This window comes from Centruroides vittatus, unplaced genomic scaffold, assembly GCF_030686945.1.
Source record: "Centruroides vittatus isolate TY-2023 unplaced genomic scaffold, ASM3068694v2 contig_1113, whole genome shotgun sequence".
In the NCBI taxonomy this organism is placed as follows: Eukaryota; Metazoa; Arthropoda; class Arachnida; order Scorpiones; family Buthidae; genus Centruroides; species Centruroides vittatus.
Window position 1 is genome coordinate 72,584 of NW_027120715.1, and position 23,098 is coordinate 95,681.

At 32.0% G+C, this 23,098-nt stretch overlaps 1 pseudogene; it reads right to left on the reverse strand.

Annotated features, from left to right (window-relative positions):
- LOC136977367 (uncharacterized) lies at nucleotides 1-22,944 on the reverse strand (annotated as a pseudogene).
- Nucleotides 22,945-23,098: the final 154 nt, after the last annotated feature.

Below are 23,098 nucleotides of genomic sequence, written 5' to 3' on the forward strand. Positions count from 1 at the left end.
TTTTACAATGCGAAGATTTTTCTTTTATTGATCGGGGGAATGCTGTATCTACAAGTCTTGTGCGGAGAATTAAATATGTAATATGGATAAAGTGTCACACGATAGTTCATCCTTTGTCTTCAGGACTCACCCATGGATATTCTGTAGGACACGGCTGGCAAGTTTTCATATAACGAACACCACCTTGATACCAAACGCTGCACACTGTAGGATGGGGACAGGGTTCGGGTAGTCCAGTATATTTCGATTTGTCACATTGCCATGGCTCAAAATTTGCTAAATTATCTAAAGGGGTAGGATTTCTCATCCATTGTACCAGTTGCCAGTTAGTAACGAACCATACGTCTTGTTTATCCAAAATATTGTCCAGAAACTTGAGGAATCCACGACGGTGATGTTCCGTGTTGAACCATGCCGAGTGGTAAAACAACCCAAAGGGAGCTTTATTGTTTTTATAATGGCGATTGAAGTTCTTCGTCAGCATCTTGATAACACCTTCTTCGTCTTGCGGATTAGCGCAAGCATCTGCCATAGAGCATCGACCACCTCTTAGATCCAACCACATAACCAGACCGAGTTCCCAAAGTCCGGGATAGGATTTAGTAGGACAGGGAGCTATCATACACTCGTGATTTATGGCATAATCGAGGGTGTAGGGCCAAAAGGGTGGACTATTCTCGAAGATTGGCATGGAAGCATCGTAGGTAAAGTTGGCTTCGTATAACATATCGAACATTTTGTTGCCACCTATCTGTAGAAACGGGGCTCTCATCCCTCTGATGTCTTCAAGTTTCACTCCTCCATATTTATGCAAGATTTCACGCTGACCTTGAATTTCTTTGTACCATTGCGATTTGGAAAATTTCTCTCCGTAACTGTGACTGTAAGAAAATATTGTTAAAGTTTTGCAAAATATTATATATCACAAATGTATAATTAAACTAGTTGTAAGAACTGTATACCCATACATTGATCTTCTATCTCGTGATACATCATAATTAAATTTAACCCTCTTAACCTATGGATAGTTTCTCAGAAGTAAAATTTTCTGCCTTTTTGAGTTTCCAGGTGATTCTAACCGATGTAATTCATCATCTAATCACGTAATTCACCGTGAAAGTTAGTACAATATAGAAGGGGATGCACTGCATCTGCCAGAAAATCTGCCCAATTTTCAACAATGTATACAACAAATCTAAGTTAGTTTAGGCTGTAGATTAAAGAAACGTGACTAAAATTTCGAAATTTAACGGTAAAATGTGAAGGTCGCAACAAGGCCACCATTAAACAAACATTTCAAGGTCAATGAAAACGTATGTTGTGGAGTAATTGGAAAGAGGGGTTTCAAGAAGCTTCAAGGTCATTGTAAGGTATTTTTTATATCAAAATTCTAGTAAAATTTGTACTACGTGGACAAAAATTTGTACTTACGTGATGGAATGAGAGGCCATTTCGTGTCCCTGAGAGTAGAGTGTTTGAACTTGACCATAGTCCGTCCATTCGTGAGAAACGTAAAAAGTTCCTAAAATAGGGCACCCGTTGGGATTCTTCCTCCCCGTCAGAAAAATACTTTTATACAAATCATAATTTAGGTCGTTGATGGCATCATCGAAAGTCAATAACACTATTTGAGGCACTTGATTGGCAGTTAATCCTCCAGGGATATCTGTGCCACCACATCTGCAATCTGGAAGAGCACACGAATAAGAATCGCATCTAACGGCCTGAGCGAAAGGGGGTGGAGTAGAGTAAACGGATTTTGGGCGCGATGGAGGGGTGTTTCTTAAATTAAGTGTCGTCTTCTCCGTCGTGGCTACTGTGGGCGATGCTGTGGTTGTTGGTACACGTCCTCTGTTGGTAATTTTGGTAGGGTAATCGTAATCGCTGGATTGGTAATCCGGATAATCTTGGACGGGTGATGTATCGTAGTTAGTAGGATAGATAGTTGGCGTTCTGGTAGAATTCAGGTGTTTCTTACTGTAATCGGGTGGATAATCGTATTGCGCTGGTGGTGGCTCGTATATTCGTGGTTGGTTGTTCTGTTTGATCGAAGTCTTACGAGTGGCTTCGAAGTTATCATCGTACCCACCTAAAATCGTTGTCTGGTTGTGATCCGCATCGTGATCGTAAGATTTACCATTATTAGAGTGTAGAGGAGGTAGATCGCGTATTTCTTTACCATAGCCATTTAATTTATTGGTGTTATCTCTGCGATAATTGGTGTTTGTCGATTCGTCTTTAACCAGAATCTGTTTTATGAATACGTCGTAATCAGATACACCTGGTATTCGTTGAATCACTCCAGAAGTTTTCGGGGGTCCGTCATTGACGTATATACCACCTTCTGAATCGACGTAGGGGGTGCAGCCTCGTCCGAATCGGGTGTGTCGGGCTCGTAAGACTCATTAACATCAGGGGATTGAGGTTATAGGGATTGAGATTTTCAGGTTCAGCTCTTTTTTGTAATCGTGTGGAGATTTATATATTGCTATAGTCGTGGGTTCCGTTGTTGTAGTGGTAGTTGGCCTGTTTGTGGGGCTTCTGCTCCTGTTATGGAAGGATAATTGATTATCGTTGGGGGTGGAGATGATTGTGATGTTTGCGTGGTGCCTGTTTGAATCGAAACCATCTCGTGTAGGACGTTCTTCGGTTGGGTTTGGTGGCTTTTCACCTGAAAAAAAAATAAAGGGGATAAGTTTAAAATGGTGTTCTAGATACAAATCATTAGTCAAGTCATTTATATACGCGTGTATAAAAAATCATATCCGGATAATAGAGCTTTCTTATTATACAAACAATGGCAAAATCGCTGACATATTTTTCTTCTTTTTTTTCAATCGCAGGCATTGAAAGTGGAATTGAGGAAATTGCTAAGCATTCGACATTGTATAAACTTCAAGGACTTTCATATCCAGGTTAAAGAGTATTGTAAGATAGCGTAATAGTTGTGGAATAGTACAGAAACGTGACCAGCCATATGTCATACACGATAAAAATCTAAGCATTATATTCATAAAAGGAAATTGAATTGAAGAGGGATGCTTTTTCTCACGTGATTATTTACGTATTTCGTGTCAAATTAATTAAAGTTAACACTCACCGCTGGCACATTCGACGTTCCTAGGCCAGTCGCACGTTTGTAGTTCTGCACTAAAATACAATCCACCCGTGCAACTTTCGTGTAAAGCATCACCAAACACGCACACGAAGTACTTGCTGCAATCGTCCATATCTGCGAAGTAACCGAATTGTTCTGGGCATTTGAACGACTTGTCCGGTTCTCCGTGGCATTTTTGAATTAAAAAACCTGTAAAATTTGACATTAAATACGTAAATTATTAGGTTTACGTAATTTTGTATTAATTACAAAGCATTAAACTTAAATTATTTCGTATTACGAGGATGATTTATGTATTGAAATAGTAACAGTGCTGTTTAGATGTTTAAAAAAAAAATTATGTTAGGAGCTTCCAGATGTAAGAAAATTGCTTAAATTTAATACTTTATAGGTTAAATTCTTAATTTTTTAAAGTATTTTAGCGTAAAATCTTACATTTTTGTGCTTAAAATACATCATTAAACTGAAAGATAACGTGCGATTACTTAAAAAAATTTAAATTTAAGTTAAAGAAATGCACTAACAATGCGACTTTTAAGCCAAAATTTCCTTTAAACAAGCAATTTTTAATTAAAATTCATCTTTTTAAAGAATTTTCCGATTGAAGATGTGTAATTTAGTGAAGTGTTACCCTCGTTAAAAACGTTTTTATACTTCATAGCCTAAAGCTAAAGCATATAAATTAAGTCCCAAAAAGTTTAACTTTTTACAAATTATAAGATTTAATGAATTCTTTTAGCTTCGGGCTATAAAAGTTTTTAAAACAGGTTTTTTTGTAAACACTCAAAAAAACCCTCAAAAAACTTGAAGCCTCAAAAAGTTTATAAAGTCGTTTTTAGGTTTAGGAGCTCGAAAATCGAGTATTTCTGAGGTTTAAAGGCTTAAAAAATCTAATATTTTTCAGGTTATGAGCTAGAATTTTTGAGGTTTAGAGGCTTAAAATCTAGCCTTTTTGAGGTTTACAGGATTAAAATCTAGCCGTTTTTGAGGTTTATAGGATTAAAATCTAGCCTTTTTGAGGTTTACAGGATTAAAATCTAGCCTTTTTGAGGTTTATAGGATTAAAATCTAGCCTTTTTGAGGTTTATAGGATTAAAATCTAGCCTTTTTGAGGTTTACAGGATTAAAATCTAGCCTTTTTGAGGTTTATAGGATTAAAATCTAGCCTTTTTGAGGTTTATAGGATTAAAATCTAGCCTTTTTGAGGTTTATAGGATTAAAATCTAGCCTTTTTGAGGTTTATAGGATTAAAATCTAGCCTTTTTGAGGTTTATAGGATTAAAATCTAGCCTTTTTGAGGTTTATAGGATTAAAATCTAGCCTTTTTGAGGTTTATAGGATTAAAATCTAGCCTTTTTGAGGTTTATAGGATTAAAATCTAGCCTTTTTGAGGTTTATAGGATTAATTCTAGCCTTTTTGAGGTTTATAGGATTAAAATCTAGCATTTTTTTACGTTTAGAGGCTTAAAATCTAGCATTTTTGAGGTTTATGAGCTTAAAATCTAGTATTTTTTAGGTTTAGAGGGTTAAATATGTAAAAAACCTTAAGTTTTATGTAGTTTAGGAGCTTGAAATCAAACTTTTCAGGTTGAATAAAATGCATTAAACATCATTTAGTGCTAATTGTACGCAAATATTTACTACAATGAATCGAAAAATCTCATTAAATTAAAAGATGTTTAGACCATTATTTTTTTTACTATTCACCTCCATTCTTAGCATGAAAATAAGCAAACAAAAAGAATTTAATAGTATAAAAGTCATAAGCAGAAATTTATCACACCGATTCTACTTTTTTCTGTATCAAATTATTCATCCATACAAAATCGTTTTCACACTTGATAGTGTGAAAACGATTTTTACAAAAGTCATTTATATAAATATAAATGATGTACAGTTCCACTCTAATTTAAATCGCTGGAGTGTGCATTGATGCATTAAGTACACTTTACTAATAATAATTCACGGGCAAGGCATTAAATCTTGTATACTATAATTACTCATTTATTGTACGTTGACTCGCGTTATTCATTCAAGAATATTCCATCAAGTAATAAATTATCTTTTTTCTAAAGGTACTTAACTTTTAAAGGTGTTTAAAATAGTGTTTATTTATAGTTATAATAATAAAAAGTGTGTTAATATGAAGATTAGTTTGAGAAAGGTCGTTGAAATGCATTAAAAACGAGTTTAATGGGAAGATAAGTTAGTGATTTTAACTTCTTTTCGCCGTGTGTATGCTTCAAGAATCAGCTTAAGGTGCTACTAAATGCTTTAACTTGTTACTGCACAGCTTCATGATGCTACTGTACTGGTTACCATATGAGGCCATGCTACTATAAGTGCTACGAGATAATGCTGTGTGCGCTTCAAGATACGTTTCAGCATGATGACATATAATGTACTATACCTGTATTCGCTTCAGAATGCCATGTATTCTTTAAGATGGTAGTATATATTGTACTTTACTGAAAAATTAATTAAATTTTTGCATTGTTCAATGCATTTTCATCTTGCATCAATGTGAAACATCGGAACTCGACCCCGATTATATAATATAGATTCATCAAAGGCACACGGTGGTAACTTATGTCACTGTTCTTTAACTGGGATAAAGATGTTTCTGAAGGTAAATTTAATCAAATTGTGTCAATACGAATTAGTTTCACAACCAACAGAGCGTGTTAATCAAAACTGGCACGCTACAAAGTCGAATTTTGTGTATCATACTTTAAGCCCTTTACCACAGAATATCAGTCAAATAATACTGGTTTCTTATGTAAAAATCCAATCGTGTTAACCCGTTTGACTGTTTATTTAAAGTATTGTTGTAAAGTCATGCGTAACATTGATATTTTCACGCGTTGAAGATACGTGACGCGAAGAACCCACGCCGTAACACATAATCTGCATGTATTTATTTAAAAATTAATTTTCTTACTTAATGAATTCTATTATTTAACTCTTAATAACTAAATCGAGTCGAACAATAGCGTTAGTAGTAGATTTTTCGCTACACGAACGTCCTATTTATGAACGTCCTCCAAAGTACGTTACTTCAAAGCTTCGTACCCTCAGGCACAAGTGAGTCATTTATCAAAAAATTAATGATAAAAGAAAAAAAAATACTCATGTACAGTTTTACCTGTTACTGTAATAGTAATAAAAATAGAGAAATAAGCTTCGGATTGCGGTTAAAACGTGATAAAAATCACTATTTTTTGTGGTTAATTTGATGTAAATCATCGTATCTGTTACTGAAAACATTATCTTCTTCAACGTTTTGGTCATTGCACGATGCTACCTTTCACGTTTTCTTGGCAAATATACAATTATGAGTTATAGTTTTTAATATATTCTATGCTTAGAGAAAGGTTTGTTCTAGTTTTGATGACATAGGGAAAATTATATGTTATGTAAACAAAAGTTTCGATACGTGGGAATGTCATGACGATTAACTGATCTTTCAGATATTCTGACGAATTGTATTGTTATGTATATAATTTTTGGGGCCAATTACACCATTTTTTTAAATGTAAAATACTGGTTTAAACACTGTACACTATACTAATGTCATGTTACCTATGATAACAATACTTAATTACCGTAAAACTAATAATGATATGCTTAATTATCCTGATTCTATCTTTTCTTCCATTATCCTGTTTGTAACAATGGTTTGCCTGATTATCTCGGTTATAGTGCTGCTCTTTCTCTGGCATGCATACCCCAATGTGACTATAAAAATATCTTTTTAACTATCCTGGTTGCATCCTGATTTGTCTTTTCTTCAACAATGGCATCCTTAATGATAGTTCGGCCATTAAGTAATGACATCCTGAACTTGTTGTTTACATTCTTATCCTATGATACTTTCCTTTCGATGTAGTTTAAGGATGTTCTGCTGGTTTGGTTCCTTTTTTTTTAACCATATTAAATGATTTTTACGCAAAACCTATCTGCAATATGATGAAGAAACCACTTTGCAAGAGTGGTTCCTTCACTTTATATGAAGAAAGGGTGATATTTATCGCATCCTTGCCCTAATTTCTCTGAAGATTCTTCTTAAATTATTGCTTTATCCTTTATCCTGATCGCTAATCCTTATCTGAAGACAGCTTAAATCCTAGCCGCTACTTAAAGCCAATTATTGTTGTTATTTGTGGTATTGTTTATACGAAGTTTTGAAGATAATGGCACGTTCTTCAAACAATGTGACTTAAAGAAACAGATTTGTTTGTGTATAAAATCGAAAACAGCAAGTTACTAATGTATAAATCACAGAAATCGAATCCATTTTAACGGATATAGGTCAGTGAGTAAGATCAATTGCGATAAAAATTTGGCAAAACTTCAGGAAACACGTAGACAAAGGGGTGGAGGTTGTTCAAGATAATCAAGGTCGTAAAGAAATTCGATTAGGTGTAGGAAAAATAATATCGATGGTTTGATAAAAGGTTACTGACAGTAACAATGAAAAGATCCATTGTCGAGAACCCTGAAATTTCCACGTTTCACCCTCAAGGCTGGGTGTTGGTGCCTCACACCCCTATATCAAATTATTATTAATATTTTTTTTTTGTTCAGATCGTTCCGGTTTAACAAGTAGGCCTGATCGTTTCTATGAACTCTAAATTACCGGAACGGTTTCCAGTGTCAAAGAGTTAAGTCCAATTTATGTGTTCCTGCCGTGATGGATACTGACATTCCTCATAAGAATGGAGCCTTATACATATTTATACCTACGTAATTTATGTTTCTAGTTGTAAATAAATATCTTAAATGCTAGTTAAAAAACATTTGGTGTGGAACAAATGATAGTTTTTGAATTGTTTCGTACGCGTACATCGGTTCTGTTTCGACGCACTGCTGCAGATTTGTAAGTTTATACCGCGTGTTGCAGGATGGTGCGTGATCGTTATCGGCATTTTATATTATATAATGCGTTTATCGGAAATATCTTTAGAATTATAATTGCTAAATTAAACTAAATTCAGGGCCCTTTAATTAGTTCCAATTAACAAGAGTTGCAGCAACGTGAAAGTGATTAAAACTGGGTTACTTTGATGCAGCCATTGTTAAAATTTGCATATAATGTGTTCTTATGTAACCAAATGAATCTGTTTAGTTTAAATAAGTATACAGTAGCTGAAAATAATGTGTTTTGAATGTTTTCTGAGCGTGATTTGAGTTTATTCTTCAAATTTTTATCATATTTGGAGCACATTTAGTGCTTGTTTTGAGCTTTTTATTCGTGCTATTAGCATATTTTTAATTCTTTTGGTTCAATTTTTAAATTTATAATTCGATTTTTGGGATATTTCATCGACTTTATGCACCAATAATGGTTAATTCTGCAGCAACTGGGTATCTTCTAAACATAATTTTCGTACTGCGCTCATAATTAACATGCTTTATACACGTTAAACACGTAAATTTATACTATTTTGCGGCTAGAATCGAAAAGAATTGAAATTTATAAGCAGAAAATGACAGTTTCTGCAAGATTAAACAAGTAATAACTTGTCAAATTTTGCGTTAATTTAAGAATAAAATTAACATTTTTGTTAACAGTTTTCTCTTTAACAATTAATAGTGAGTAATAAGCTAATTTTCTTGTGTATAAAGGTAAAGAAACTAGATCAGAAAATATCGAAAAAATTAATAATTAAGCAAGAAATTCTCGTGGAATTTTACCTTCAACGTCTTCTAACCTGACTGGAATTGTTTTACTAGTTTCTAATCGGTCGAAAAAAAGCAGTAACAAGTTCGACGGAGCAAAGATATTTTATAAATAAATTCACTGACCAAACAAGTTAGATGAAACCATGCAGAAAATTATAGTTTCTACATTTGTTTTAATGTCTTCTACGACTCGAATTTTTATGTCTTTGGTCACTTTTTTTTAATGTAACTTTACACAAAAACATTAAACTAACACTTCTAAAATTCAAACTTTTGTAAGTTCTAGTGAGGCTGAGTAATATCTTACAAGATGAAGGACGAACCCTTTCATCACGGATTTTGATCCCTCCGTCTGAACTCCTCCATCTTGTAGGATGATGTAAGATCGAGGAGTGCAGAAGAAGGGGCATTGTCCACGTTCGAAATGATCCGAGGGTCAGTTAGAAGCCGGAATTTCCTTGGAGCACTCGATCTATCAGGTAGTCCTTGAGCCACTTTAATGTTTGACTAGTTTTCTGTTAAACTTCGACGAGGGTCACACTACAGAACTTCACGTTTAACATTTTATTCGGATGACAGATGACAGCTTACGTCATCGTTCGTCACCCACTCCACCTTACTTTCGAGTGTGGGAGGTTTTTAAAATTAGGATAACGAGGGAGGAAAGGTATCCATTTTCTAAGATACCCCCGCGTTACGGATATTATTTTCACTCCAATTCTGTTTGAGGATATCTGTATATCTCATTTGCATATCTGGATCGAACGTAACGTTACGTCTAGATAGGGAAAAATAATCTTGTTACTTTTTATGGTCGGTACGTTTCTTGCACGTATCACTGTTTGCCACCGTTATCTGATAAATTACTAATAAATATATATATATATTCCGTGATATACAGGATAAAAGTAGCGTAACGGCGCGTTTCCTTGTATAAACCTTTAATTAATAGTTGTACACATCCTGTTACGGCAATTGAAAGAATTTTGGAAAATCTGCAATGGGTGTTGTTGAATTTATTGATGTCAAGGCAAAAAATATTTCTTTCTTTTTTTTTTTTTATCTGAATGACCCTTCTCTATTGCGGGTGATGTCGACCTTGACTAGACTCACCTGCTGGGTATCAGAGAGTTCAGAAATAGGAGCTCGAAATCCCATTGTTCTTTGATCTTGTGGGTCATTGAATGGAAAAGAAACCTTTATCATATTATCTTGATACAGAAATTATTCTATAAATGAAAATATGAATGAGTTTGTGTGTGCTTAACTCTGTAACAAATATACAGACAGTGCTAACTATCAGTATAAGTAACATATGTTACATATTTAAATCGAGATACACACATTTTCATAAGCATTGTGAGTATAGACATAAACGTACCAATAGAGAGATGTATATAACTCACAGATGTGTTAAAAATTTGTATGTTTAAGTGCATACAGATACGTGTACACACGCTTACTTTTTCCTATGTTTATATGTTATGTATTTAAGGTATTGTGTTCCGTATGTTCCATGTTGTATGTTCTGTTTTCAGTATATTTTAAGTTATGTCTTCTGTATGTTTTTAGTAGTGTTCTTTGACTTCTAAGTGCATGTTTTGTAACAAGCCTCTTAGAAGTCATTCACTTTTCGACAGCCTCAAAATATAAGTCCCTCCTGTATTAGGATCCAGTTCATAGTTATAAGGAGTTTACTTATCAAAAATAATAATTTTATATATGGAACTATAAATATATCGTTGTATTTAGGCGATTTATGGAAAAACCCGTTTGACAAAGTTAAAAATTTCCCATTATTATAATTATAATTTTTCTCTTTTTTTAAATAAGTTTATATGTTACAGATTTAAAATAATAAAAGGTCAACTTTTCTTGTGGTTATTTTTGGTAAGCAAATAGAAATAAATCAATTGGGTGTATGATAGATATCGCTGGAGAAACAATGGACGCCTTATGAAATGGAGCGTGATAAAGTGGATACAACTTAGAAAATAACATGTAATTCAATCTTCGAAATCGTATATTATTAATAGAATTATTCAAAAATTTTGTCATTTTTCATCTATAACCTAGTTTTATTTATAGAAATTTCGAATTTTTCTATAATCCCCAAATGATTGGGTTTGTCACGAAAGTGTTTGCAATGCGTGTTTATATTGTTTTGTGCATTATAAAACACTGAAATTCTAGAAACACCACCACCATCAACATCATCATCGTCTTACTATTCGCGTGTTAATGGCAATGATCCAAAACGTGTTTCAACTCCTCCTCATCTGCATACTTTATAAATATAGAGGAATTAAATAATGTCAGTGCTTATATTTTCGAGAGAAATTAAAGTATCTGTGCCACTTAAGATTGCTAAAAGCTCGATAAACAACCGTAGAAATCAGCTTAATATATTCTAGAACAGGATTAATTTATGCTAAATCTTAATGTTCAAGGACGAAACTTGAAATTAATTCTTTACACTATCAATTTTTAGAAGGAAGTCGCTTCAAAATAAAACCCACAACGAGTCCTTGATACGGTTTCAAGAAGAAAAAATCTTATGTAGGAATGTTAATTTTCTTTTTTTTTATTAGCTAAATATAATCATATTTGTCATAATGGGTTCATCTTCAATTCCTGTTTGGTTACACGTTGGAGGCGTCGGCACTTCTTCAAGCGTGCAAAGACTGCAAACAGAATTTAAAGAGGTCATCAGGATTAGCAAGATGCCAAGAAAAAAAAAAGAATTTCGAGAGGAATGACTACTTATAACTGGTATATATATTAAAAAATAGAGTTAATTTATAGGATAACTCCAGGCTAAAATTTGTTACAACTGTCGAAACGTACTTTCTGTGTTGTTGGAATTTGTACAGGAAAATAAGTAAATTAACTCGTGAAATCGCTGTAACAATGCAAATAATTTAGTTTCGGTGGATTCAAAAATCTTTTTCTGATGCTCTATAATAATAATCGCTATAACAGTGCAAAAATATAGTTGACTCTCGGTAATCCGACATGCTAGTATTTCGCTCACGTGTAGTTCTTTTTAATCGTATTATACGTTCATTACATTTTTGCGGGTTTTTTTTTTTTAATTAACACAGTAGACCCATTCGCCGTATCATCTTCAGATTGATTAAAGAGCGTGCGTAAACAAGTCGGAAGCATACTGCAGTGTATACCAGTACAAAATGTATAGATATTCCCACAATGTTGCCCACCGGTGGCCGAGTGCACAAAACCACTGACACTTGTAGTTGGTCGTGGGCCAACATGCTGGCCAAATGGAGTTTTACGGTTTTTTCTTCACGTTGTAACACTTAAATAGGAGCAGTTTCGTATAGGAAGTCCTCTCGAGAGACATCCCTCTCGTCAAATTACCCAATTCAAGCTAAACCTATACGTAGTCTCAGTGGCGTAGCGAACATAACTGGCGCCCGACACTTTATTTGCGCCCCTCCCCCTCCAAAACACATATACTGTAGTTTGTCTTGAAGACCATTTGGGCGCCCCTCTACGAGTGGCGCCCGGTGTATGATACACCCCCTTTCACCCCCCTCGCTACGCCACTGCATAGTCTGCAATATTAAGATCGCGCATAACATGGAATATTGTGAAAATACGAAAACGTCGGTAATCTGGCCTCGTACGCGCCGGATTAACGAATGTCTACTGCACATAAAGAACAACGAAAGCCAATAAAATTGTTCACCATATCGGATTTAAAAGTTTTTGCAATTTTAGTGACTAATTCCTTGACGCTTTCTGTAGTAAGAATCGCTGACAATAGGGTAACTACAACCATTATTAGTGGGAGCCGAATTGGAACGTGCACGCTAACATTCACTCCTGCCACTAGCGATATTGATGTAGAGTAAAAACTCTTACATATTGTATATACATGTGTAGGCCTCATTCAAATCCTTTACTTCTACTCATTTGATTTTTTTTTTCTTAATTTATTTATTTACCAAGGTAAGACGGCCCGGGCTTCCTGGGCCACCTTTCTGGTTACACTACTAAAGCTGTAACAATGCGAAATATTTAGGAGTTTTGCTAGATTGGTGAATAATAAAACCCTTTTCTGTTGCTCTTTTGTCTTAAATTTGTCGACTGGAACTATTGTTATCGCGTTGTTTCCTTTAATTCGAAACCATTTCTGTACTTTTTTTTTAAATTCTGTTAACAGAATAATGAGTTTTCATCCTTGAAAAATGAATAAAAATGTTTTTTCTAGGTTTTACCTATTTTTTTTCTCCTAATCTTTCCTTTCTATTATTTATCGAGGAAATTCATCACGCTTAATTATATTCTTGAGATTCTAGATACCTCGTATAATTATAGTTAGCCTATACATAAATAACTTTCTATTGAATTCTACACGGAACTTGCACGGAACGAGAGATCGTAAAGCATTACCCCGCTGACCCCACCAGCGGCTTAGTGGACAAAACCCCTGACACTAGTAGTTGATCGCGGTTTCGCGCATCACGTGTAGTTTTTCCGTGTTTTCTCCACGTGTCTAACATCTAAACACGAGTCATTAGTAAAGATCACAAACACTAATAAACTTCAGATTAATTTCCATTTGTTACCTTATCCCATCGATCCTTAAAGAAGCATTGATTATCATCGAGTTGTTACATAGTTAAACAGATGATCTGGATCAATCATCACACGTTTAGGACCTCTATTTCGAAGTCATCAAAGTATATGAATAAATTAGTAAAATAAATAAGAAATTTCTCACCATATATGAAAAGAAACTTTATATCACTTTCATATCAATTATTTTTATTTTAAAAGAATAAATTTTAGGGGCCCTCTTCATCCGGGGGTCGTGTCAAACGGGTCTGTTGACACCTTTCTCTCCGCACACTTCGTCTGAATAGAAATATCATAATTACTCTTTCTTTCGAGATAATTTTATTTTCTTTTCCTTAATGATAAATTTAGATAATAGCGATAATTTATGAATATTTCGTAGCCTTCGATCCTTAAAAATATAGATTAAAATAATCTTCGGATAACTTAATATCTATAAAATTTAATATAACACATTTTGATATTAATTAACATAATTTATTATATTTTAAAAATTATAATTTGTCAAAATTGATTAAATAAGTCAGAAATAATCGATTACTTATCATCAATAATCGATTTCAAAATAACGAACATCGAATCGATTTCAGTTTAACAACAAATCGATTAAATTTTTAATCGATTTTAAACAATGGATTAAAACAAATCGAGAAATTAATGGATTTTTGATCAATTATAAATTAATTAATGAAAGATCGATTTTAATTAAACAAGTTCACCAATTATCGGTTTTTCCTTCATTAAAAATCGATTTTTTTAAAGCACTTTATCGAAATTAATAAAGTTTTGAAGCTAAATAAATGATTTTTAATAATTAATTTCTATAAAAATCGATTATTTTTATAGAGGCATCCCCCCTCGGTAGATTGCCCACGTGTTGCGTTGCCATATACAAATAATCCAGTTCCCCAGAGCGATAGGTTGAAGCCTTAACTACTTCGATCACCATTCTGTCGAATTCTAGAATTTTATCTATTTCTACAGATCTATAATTCAGGTAGCAATTTTAAATGAATTAATTATTTATCTATCTTACTTGTTAGATTATTTAATTACAAATTATTAATCAATTATCATAAATGCATAAATTCCTATCTCAAAACGTGAACTAGATTTATACTGGCTTACCTCGCTTGGACCAATTTTCAAACTGGTATTAAAGAACTGGTTCAGAATAACAAATGTCTTAGCTCCATGTATTATAACCCTTAACGCATAAATATTAGCATTTATATGTTTATTTTTATTATCTCTGATGCCTTAAAAATCTGTTTGTGTATTACTTGTGTGCATGCTAAAAATCCACTTCTGTAATTGTATGGAATCTGGCAGTGTCATTGAGAACAGTTTCCAAAGTTTTGGGAACAGCTTACAAAATATTATCTACTCTAATTAATTCATCCATTTATTTCTTACATTATTGTTGATTTAAATCTAACTGTAGTATATAACAGATCATCATAACAGATGGTTGATCACACTAACGCATGTAAAAATGAATATAAATTTTTAGTTTTATAAATATTATTTATCTGTCTAAATATTTATGGAAAATTTCCCGATTTTTATATTTAAAATAGCTCATAATTTTTAAAATAACTAATTAAATTTTGTTTTATAATAAACTCTTTAATGTTTGTTCTTATCGTGTCAGTCTCTGTTAGCCTATATTCGGTATATAACAACTTACAAACTTCCGATATCTATAAAAGGACTGATACTCCTTCTATTTATATCCAAACCGGATATAAAAAGAGGAAAAGAAAAAAATACTGTATCTGTATGTCAGATTGTTTCATTGATTACGATTTCTTATACAATTATTTGCGTACTATATCAATTCTAGATCGAATTCCAATAGAAGAGTCAATTACAAGATCAGCTTAGCGTTCGTTCGACGCCAGAGGGCGCTAACCTTAACGATTACCGCCAGGTGTCGCTGCATCTGTTTTCCGCCAGGCGACTGCAGCGACATCTTCGACTACAGCGACATCTTATTAGTGAAGGAAGTGAAATGCTTCACAAGTTCATTGGCAGCACTAGCATGCCTGCGACTCATTGTTAAACTAGGCCATTTGTTTATGTCCCCCTTTAGCTTCCATGCAAGGAAATGTCCATCTGTCGCCATGTCTGTCTGACCTCTTTCTTTCCCGGTCACATATTTTGGATTATTGCTCGAATTTCGCCCACGAATCTCACTTTTCCACCTCACGACTGACGGAGGAAACAATAAACAAACGTTTTTTTGACGCTAATCATGACGACACTTAATAGGTTAATGCGAAGAATAAATAGATAAACCGGTGGAATATCTGATATTAATAATAAGTTAGTTTGAAAAATTGCTTTATAGAAGGCCCCAACTAGCTAGGTCGATGTTCCAGGACGCTTACAAGAGGAATGACCCAATTGATGATAGCCGATTTCCTGTTTAATAATGCATTTGTGCGATACTAAGAAAGGAAAAGAAAGTAAAGAAAAAAGAAGAAGAAAGTAGTAAAACTGCTTTGTAAATTTACGACGGGTCTGAGCCTGAAAGTAAAGTTTACCTCTGGTTTCAACTTTCATTTAAATGATTTCTCTACTGAAATTTGTCACGGGACTAAAATTTCATGAAATTATAATATTATCGCGTCATAATGTTATCATTTTCCATTTCGATTACTTGATTTTAGTATTCCCCCTTGATGATTTTACAAAATGGCGCTTTCTCTAATAGACGCGTGTTCGTTGGTATCATGGCTGAAAACACGATGCAGAACTCGCATTATCTACCAAAATTTTTATATCTACTGCCAATTTAAGGGTATTTTTAAGCTTAAATTATACATTAAGTACTAAAAAACTTTGCTCCTGAATCTAAGACGTTTATTTTAAATGTTTTTTTACGATTTAAAATAATTGATTTCATAGGGTATCAGGGTGTATCCGCTGGTATATATCGATTAAGCATCGCGATAAAAGAAAAAAATTCTTCTGTTAAATGAAGTATTTTAACGAAACGACGAGAGAAAAAAAAATAAATAAAAAGTAAATAATGTTTATGCAACTCGACCAGAAAAATTTAAATGAGGATTGCACAAGAATTTAGTAGTCACCGTTTCGATAGAGGACACTTAACCATTATGTCTTACCACTAATTGTAATGCTTTGTATTCTATTAACGGATAGAACATGAATACAGCATTTGTAACGAGATAAATTCGACCACAATTCACATAAACGATCAACATGCGATTTGTGTTCGGTGGTTAAAAATTAATTTAAGGGCTTTGTGGATTTTTCCTTGATGGTTTTACTAAATGCCGCTTTCTCTAATTGAGGCGTGTTCGCTGGTATCATTGCTGAAAACACGATGCAGAACTCTTGTTATAAAATTATTATCTACCAAAATTTTATATCTACTGCCAAATCAAGATATTTTTATGGTTAAATAGATGAAGAGGAACGGTTTATTTTCTTGTTTTATACTCAATTAGATTTAATAAATAAAATAAATGTAAAATTTCAGGCGAAACTGTCATGGTTTTCAAAACCTGATATAGGCCACGCGACCGTTTTTTCTCCGTTTTGCGATTTAAAAATATTTAAACTACGTATATATATAAACGTATTAACGTAAGTTTATTATTATTCCAAAAATGTTTTAGTTTGATACAATCTTTAATAGTTTTTCCTTTGTTCTTCGCATCAAATAAATTAAGTCACGCTTTGAAACACGAGTGAAGACGACTCAATTTTTATTAATCTAATAATTTTAATGCATCAGTACGTATCGAAATCACGAGGAAAAAAAGTATATTTTAATAGTTTAGAAGGAAATTAATACGAAAAATAACAATTAAAATTATGTTAAATATGTATTTACTATTTGTAACATTTACTATTGAACTAGAACTGAAAATAATTAAATTTAGAATAAATATTTAAGTTGTAAATGAAGTTTATTGCATTAAAAACACGGAAAATGAGATCAAGTTTCCGTTTTTAATGTTTATAAATATATTCTAATAACAAAAACACGAACTAGAACTGCGAAAAGAACAGTATGTGAATTATTTCCTTGACATTGTAGCCTAGAAACATCAGGAAATGTCTATAAAATTGCTTGAAATCGCAAAACAAGAGGGATCAATCCTAGTAGACTACACGTTAAAACGATTAAGAACTGGTCAGGTTCAATTTCTATCAATTTTCCTAACATCATTTCACTCTCAAGTATCCAATTCTGAGCTATTTGCTACTATATAATACGATACGAATTTCAATTCTCACAGCATTTTCGATCGACATAAATTCCCAACCTCAATCATAAGTGAAAACAATGGACGACATATCTTATAAACATCCTGATTATTTGTTGACGTGACTTTAAACAAAATTCTAGTAATTGCTAACAATGTTTCTATTGTCCTAAGTTAGTGTCGTGTCCCTATAGCGTTATTTTGTGTAATTTTTCGTGAATCGTTTTTTTAATAACGTCGTCATAAATCAATAAAATAATATAAAGTTTATTATAATTTTTCTTCACGTCCAAAAAAAAAACAAATTTCCTTATTTGAAAAATTTTTCCTTAAAATCAAAGATTGTCTCTAAACAGTTACAAGCCTTATAAAAAATCAAACAAAAGAAATTTAATCTTAAAAACATATAGTATAATGCCTCTTTCTTCCTATTTTATTTTATTTTTTTCTGTTATATTTAATGACGTAACGATAACAAAAGAACCCCCTTCAATTACACTATTAAGTAAGTAATAATGAATGTGATTCGTTCGATAATTGCAATTACTTCATTAAGAAAGCATTTAAATTAGTTTAATTTTAACTCTGTAATATTTTTTTTTTTTTTTGTAAATTAATTTAAGGACTTTATACTAATTTTTAATGCATATATAATGGATTTTTCTGCGCTTTTTACTAGAAGGAATTGCTCTATATATATATAAATAAATAATGCTTAAATTTTTGGTAAATGATGGTAGAAAACTATTCATTTAATAACAGTTGTTAACATAAAACGGTCTGTTTGTTTAGAAAAACGATTATTTTTGAGTCACTTTTGTTCCAGGTGATAGGTTTGCTTTCTTAACAGTATTTTATATGTATTAAACATTTTCTACGACTACAAAATGTTAAGATATCGAACGAAGTAGAACAGTTATTGCCTTAGGAAAATTTTTATACAAAACAAATCAACATTTTCTCTACAGGGTTTAACGAACTTTTTTTTTTCTTAATTAGTCTCCCCTAAAATATGCATCCTCATCTACATAAATCTAATTATTAAATTATTAATTAATTAATTAATTAATTAATTAAACAGTTTCATTCACGACGGGCGAAACGTGAGTAAGGTTGCACGCGCTTAAATTGATTAAGAAAAGAATATCTTTTTATGAATGAAAATGTGTAAAACGCCTTTTTTGGTTCGATTCATTCAAAATATTTTACTGAATTAAAACTGTGTTGGGTGTTACCGAAAAACCTATTTATCACGGACATTTTTGTTTAATATGACAATTCAACAATACAGTAGCTTCGATGATTATATATTTTTCAAAATTGTATATTGTCTTCTTGCACGATAATTGAATAAAAACAGCTCTAATTTATATGAATAATATAGAAAGAAATGTCCTTTCTCTCTTCAATCCTTCATTGTTTTTTTTTTTTAGTTTGGTTGGTCGGTAACCTAAAGGGTCATGTATACCGTTCATCACCACGTTTGTTGCGTGACTTTGCGTGACAGATACGATGTTTCCGGGTCACGAAGTAGAAGATTCACGAAAATGGGAAGGTGGGAAAAAAAAAAAAAAAAAGTAAACTTAAGTCAGAACTCCGAAACAAAATGTTAAACATACTCTTAGAGAGATCGAGTGGGTTACTAACCCATTTTGTGCAATGGGATATATAGATTAAGCGGTTTTTTAAGTAATGATACATTTCATTTATTCACGGTGCACTTGACAATAGACTGTAAGACATAGTAGTGCGCAAAATTTAAGGAGTTTTACCCCCTTTCGCTGTTTTTTTTTTCTACAAACAATGCATTTGAGGCACGCCCATAACAGGTGTTCCACCTACAACTGATAGGTGCTCCATTTTACAAATCATAATCATGTGACTTAGCTAAAGTAACTTAATAACATTATATAGAACAATTGACTTCAATCTTTCATTTAAAAGTAAGTTTATCTCGTATGATAACAATAAACCAAGAAACAAAATGGTTCCGCTTTGTTTTTCTAGTCATATGGAGAGAAATTTTGTTTTTTTACTAAATTTAATATTCGAAAAATAAATTTTACCAATTCTTTTACTACCTTTGTTTTTCCCTAGCGGTCTCCGAAGCTGTTAAACCTGTTGATAAAATCACATTAGTTTACGGACGCAAGGCCGCTAACCATGCTGAATAAAAAGGTAAAAAACAATAAGAAAACCGGACAGAGCCGTCTTGTCTAGTTTAAAAGTACGAATTGGATTTTAAATCGGCTTAATGGATAAGAGAAAGTTGTAGGACGATGTTATTAACATGTAAATACACAAAATAGGAAGGAAGTGTCTACCAGGCCTTCGGGCTGAGGTCACTGTACTCTATTATAACTACAAAAGTAGCATCGTATATATCAAATTATTTCTTAAAATATTCTTAAATAGTGTTTCCAATGATAATTTATGTTTTATAAGGCAAAAATATAAAAAAATTATAATTTAAAAAAAATAATAATTTTCGATTTTTTTTTCATATTGCCATGTTACACTTTTAGGGGGCGCTTTAATCGTCACGTGATAATTGTAGCAGACGACCTAGAAGCAGAACAAAGCGGCTATCTTCGTTATCTGAGATTAATTATTCTTTTGTCTCTCTTTATTTAAAAAAAAACTGGACTTTAATCGTTCATTAAGATGAATTTAAGGAAAATTTTGTAAGCTTTTATTATCAGCAGCAGTTTAAAATTAATGAATTGTTATTTATCAACGTAACAGTTTAAAAAAAGCAAGAGTAGGTTTTAGGCCTAAATTTGTATTTTAAATTTAAAGGAAAAATATTTAAAAAATTAAGTTTTATGCTGCATTTTTATCGGAAAAATGACAATAAAAGTATTTTAAAAAAATTAAAAGAAAATTTGAACGGATTTATTATTTATGAGAGAAAATTATTAAATTTTATTAAACAAAATGCTTGCATTAAACTAAATTTCAAGCTATTTAAGTAATATTTTAAAATTTTATATAATAAATTTTCCTTGTCTACACACATATATATTACATAACTACATATATGATCATATGTAATGTACAGTACGTTACAGGACTAAATACAGTAGTCTCTCGCTAATCCAGCCATTCCTTCAGCAAATGGGTGTCGGATTAGTAAGAGTGCCAGATTATTGAGAGTTCAGATTAGCAAGAGTCTACTATATATATATATATATATATATACAAAACATACTTCTACTTAGGGAATTTATGCTTTCATTCCTTTGTGCAATAATACAAATAAACATAAGAGCATCAAAAATTTTCCTTTCTTTTTTAAAACCACTTTTTTCCCCCTTATACTTTGAAATTATTTACAATTACAAATTAAACGTCTTGAAGAATTTACAATTTGACAGTATAACATTTTTAACTATTAAGTAATTACAATACAATCTTAATTAAATTTAAAATGGAGTTTAATTGATAATGTGTACGTTATCAATTTAAAAATTAATATATATATATAATCATCATGGAAATATAAAAATGTAATTTTTATGGCGCTTATACTAATTATTTCAAATATTATCATATTAAAATTTATTATACGTGATATTTAGAATTTATATTAAATTCAACTTTCTAAAACCTTAGAAAAAATACGGTATTTTTACTATTAGAAAAATAATATCGTTAACATTAATTTTATACATTTTTAGATCGTGTTTTATTAATCTTTATTTAGAAAATGTTTGTTCTCTTTTCATTTGATTTCGTTAAAAAAAAAAAAAAATGCGACTTGTATTTTAAATAGAACACGTGTTTTGATATTTTTTTTTATACGTTTAAATCCCGTTTTGATTTGATCAAAAAAAAATTATTCTTAAATATAAAAATATTTTGTCATGCATACTATAATATGGGAGAAAATAGTTTATTGATAATATATAAATAAAAAGTTCATAAAAAAACAAAGATAAAATTGTGTAAATAAATTAATTAAATGCAAATTAGTAAATTAAATTAAATAGTTAAATAAAGCTATTAAGAGAAATAAAATTTATCTACTTCATTACAGTAAACACGCCTGGTGAATGAATAAATTCAATAATATCCAGTCTAATGGATGGCGTAGGTTTGGTGAGTTTCCTTTCTTATTATCTCTTAACTAGTGAATTTATAAAGATAAACTGCATTTTTTCCTATTTACTTAATAACTTTTTAGTATATATACTAAAATATATATATATATATATTATTTTTAGAGACGATATCCAAAGCAGTACTAATATAAAGAAAATATTAATGTCAATGTTTGTAAACGAATTTATTACAAATAACAAAAGAATTTTTATAATTTTCTAGAACGGTTTTCTCCAATAAATATTTATAATATAAAAATTTCCCTGTTCGGATTATGTAATATTCACCCTATTCGCTATAGGCTACGGGGCCGATTCTTTTTTACTTACTTAATATTCGTATACGGTTATTTATGACAATTTAATTATAGAAAATACAAAAGAGAGAAAATAGTTAAAACGATATATCGAAACAAAAATATGTGATACAGAAAAATAAACTTTGACAATTAAAGCAATTGCAATTTATAATTAGGTCTAGTAGACTAATAATAAATCCAAGTAATTATAGCGTGTAGGGTGCTCGTAAGTGTCCGACCCAAAGACTTAACTGTTCTTTTTTTAATTTTTCTAAATATTAGAAATTATTATCGAGCGAGAATGCTACTAAAAATATTTAAAAAAGGGCAAGAAACGAAAATAGATACGCACTCACCTGTGAATAAAAGGGTCACGTAAATGGCCCGATACCACTTCTCACACCAATCCATAGCTACCTGTTGGACCATAGATACGACATGACGATTTGCCGGACCATGGTATGAAACTAAACACCCAAACCCTCCACAGCTAGAGAGCTGGACGAAACGTAACGTTCATTCCTTTATAGATTTCCGAACGATACTTAGCCCAACTCAACCCGCTCACTAGCAGAAGACGAACTGCGCGATCTAGGTAACCGGCATCCACGTAACGGTGCATGGGTTGTGACACAGTTCCCGTTACTTGTGGCTCGAGGCATCGACTGGCTTATAACTGGTTTTGACTCCGTTTTGCTTGTCTGCCTTGAGAAGGTGTTGCGCCTTATTGGAAAGTTTGGCCAACACAACGTCCTTGATATCGTTTCTTTTCTTTTTCGCCTCATAAGGTACACTTATAACTAAATATATGAGATTTTTCTATAAAAATCTTTAAATATACACGTGAGAAATTCTATACTTTCTCTCTATTCTCTTCTAGTTCTCATTTGCATTTGGCATTTCACCTTTCTCGTTCTACAGAACCGCCCTTACTTCTAACTTGGTACATCTTGATTTATGAAGAGAAAGATAAGGTTATTTTAATGTAGTTTCGTTTCGTGTTAAGCAGGTACTACCTGTCTGTTCTGTTCTTTTCCAGTCTGT